The sequence below is a fragment of the Zea mays genome, chromosome 7, assembly GCF_902167145.1.
Source record: "Zea mays cultivar B73 chromosome 7, Zm-B73-REFERENCE-NAM-5.0, whole genome shotgun sequence".
Lineage (NCBI taxonomy): Eukaryota > Viridiplantae > Streptophyta > Magnoliopsida > Poales > Poaceae > Zea > Zea mays.
The window spans coordinates 173,374,550-173,378,033 of NC_050102.1; positions in this window are offsets into that span (position 1 = coordinate 173,374,550).

Genomic DNA, 3,484 nt, shown 5'->3' on the forward strand with positions numbered 1-3,484 from the left:
TGGTTCGAAGGAATCTCAAAGTTAGCATGCTCAACTTGGAGAAACCTGGGATGGGTGACCAGATGGGAAGTTCCCACTGGAAGGAAAATCAGTCACCGGAGTTCGTGTGACTGGGATATGGGTCTGGCTGGTCGTAGGTGGACTAGACAGCATGATGGATGAGTAGTTGAAATTTGGGGGTGATCGGATGAAAGCTGAATAGTAACGATGAATAGTGACGATAAAAAGTTATTATAGATATCATTGATGAATAGTAACGATGATGAATAGTAACGATGATAAATAGTGTCGGTGAATAGTACGATGATGAATAGTAACGATGAATAGTAATGGTGGATAGTGATGGTGAATAGTTCGTATGAATGAACGATGAATGATGAATAGGAACTATGAACGAACGGACGAACGATCGAATGATCGGACGAACGATCGAATGATCGGACGAACGAACGATTGGAATTTCGGCAGCATAACGACAGGAAAAAGATTATTTAGACGAACGAACGGACGAACAATCGAATGATCGGACGAACGAATGATCGGAATTTCGGCAGCATAACGGCAGGACAAAGATTATCTGGAAGAACGATGAATAGGGACTATGAACGAACGATGAACGATGAATAGGGAACTATGAACGAACGATGAACGATCGAACGAACGAACGATCGGAATTTCGGCAGCATAACGGCAGGACAAAGATTATCTGGAAGAATGATGAATAGGGACTATGAACGAACGATGAACGATGAATAGGGACTATGAACGAACAATGAACGATGAATAGGTGAAAGGGAAATGTGCCCTTGGGCCATTTCTATAAGATTTTCGTGATTAAGTGCTCCACACAAAAATGCCTTGAGTGATATTTGTGCCAAAGATTCAAGAAGTGCAAATCAAGATTAGAGGTATGTTTCTAGACTTAGTACATTGTTTTGAAGACTAATGTATTGTGTCTAAGTGCTAGAAACAGGAGAAATCGCTTTGAAGATAAGTTGGTTGTGTTCAGCCAAAAGGCTGCTTGGTCTGGGTGCACCGGACAGTGTCTGGTGGTGCACCGGACAGTGTCCAGTGTGCCAGGACAGGTCTAGATGAACAGCCTGCTCTCGGGTCTCGATGACGGCGTACGACTATAAATCACCGGACTGTCCAATGAGTCGTCTGCGGTGAAGTCGCCGCTCTCGGGAAACCAGTCAACTGCGTCCAGCTAAAAATCACCGGACTGTCCGGTGGTGCACCGGACTGTCCGGTGAGCCAACGGTCGGGCGCGCCAACGGTCGGCCGCGCAATCCACGCGTGACGCGTGGCCGAGCCAACGATCGGATGGGGGCACCGGACTGTCCGGTGTGCACCGGACAGTGTCTGGTGCGCCAACGGCTCCAAATCTTCAACGGTCGGCTACGCCAGATTAGGAAAGCAATCCGCACCGGACAGTGTCCGGTGCGCCACCCGACAGAAGGCAAGATTTGCCTTCCTGGATTGTTTCCAACGGCTCCTAGCTGCCTTGGGGCTATAAAAGGGTCCCCTAGGCGCATGGAGGAGTACACCAAGCATTCTTTGATCAACTCTAAGCACCAAGACTCCATTTCCGCGCATTTGATTCTTTGTGATAGCAACTAGAGCTCCATTTGAGTAGAGAACTCTTCGAGTTGTGTTGCGAGCTCAAGTTGTGACTAGTGTGCGTGTTTGTGCTCTGATTTTGTGTCTTGTGTGCGTTGCTTTTCCCACCCTTACTTCTGTGCTTCTTTGTGATCATCAAATTGTAAGGGCGAGAGGCTCCAAGTTGTGGAGATTCCTCGCAAATGGGATATAGTGAAACCAAGAGAAACACTGTGGTATTCAAGTTGGTCTTTGGACCGCTTGAAAGGGGTTGAGTGCAACCCTCGTCCGTTGGGACGCCACAACGTGGAGTAGGCAAGTGTTGGACTTGGCCGAACCACGGGATAAACCATTGTGCCTCTTTGTGTAGATTTCTTTATGGTTATCGTGTTTAGAATGATGATCAAGGAGGCGAGATATGTTGATGAGGCGCTAAATGGCCCAATCCACGAGCCTCAAACTGTTGCTCTCAAAGCAACAAGTAGCAGGGAGGCGCTACCTAGCAAGGTGGCGCAAGTTGAGGCGGTCGGGCTTAACGAGGAAGAAATGGCCCTCATCATCAAGCGCTTTAAGACGGCGCTTAAAGGAAGAAAGGAGCACCCAAACAAGAGCAAGACGAAGGGAAAGCGCTCCTACTTCAAGTGTGGTAAGTATGGTCATTTTATAGCAAACTGTCCCGACAACACTAATGACCAGGAACAAGAGAAAGGCGGGAAGAGGGAAAAGAAGAAGGCCTACAAGAAGGTGAAGGGCGAGGCACACCTCGGCAAAGAGTGGGACTCGGATTGTTCGTCGTCCGACTCCGACGATGAGGGACTCGCCGCGTCGGCCTTCAACAAATCATTGCTCTTCCCCAACGAGCGCCACACGTGCCTAATGGCAAAAGAAAAGAAGGTAATCACTAGAGAAACTCCTAAGTACTCTACTTCTAGTGATGAGGACTCTAGTGATGATGAAATTGATTACACTAGCTTGTTTAAAGGATTAGATAGAGCAAAAGTAGAAAAGATCAATGAATTGATTGATGCTCTAAATGAAAAGGATAGACTTTTAGAAAAGCAAGAGGATCTTTTATATGAAGAACATGATAAATTTGTAAGTGTGCAAAAGTCTCTTGCTTTAGAAGTTAAAAGAAATGAAATGCTTTCATGTGAAATTTCTGCTTGTCATGAGACTATTTCTAGTTTAAAGAGCATTAATGATGATTTAAATGCTAAATTAGTAGAAGCAAATAAGACTAATTCTCATGTGGAACATGTAGTAATTTGCAATAGGTGTAAGGATTTTAATGTTGATGCCTGCAATGAACATTTAATTTCCATTTCTAAATTAAATGATGAAGTAGCTAGTCTTAATGCCCAACTTAAGACTAGCAAAAATGATTTTGATAAACTAAAATTTGCAAGGGATGCCTACACTAGTGGTAGACACCCCTCTATTAAGGATGGGCTTGGCTTTCGAAGGGAAGCTAAGAACTTAACAAGTCATAAGGCTCCCATCTCTGCCAAGGAGAAAGGGAAGGCCCCTATGGCTAATAGTGTTCATAAAAATCATGCTTTCTTGTATCATGATAGGAAATATTCTAGGAATGTTCATTATAATAGGAGTTATAATGCCTTTGACTCTCACGCCATGATTGCTTCAAGTTCAAACCTTAATGGTAGATCTAGGAGGAATTCTGTGTCTCATGCTCCTAGGAAAGTGTTTAATGGATCTATCACTGTCTTTCATGCTTGTAATGATAAATTTATTCTTTCAAGTAAAAATAAAAGGTGATTGCTAAAAAGGTGGGAGCCAAATGCAAGGGAGACAAGACTTGCATTTGGGTCCCTAAGACTATTGTAACTAACCTTGTAGGACCCAACAAGAGTTGGGTACCTAAAAC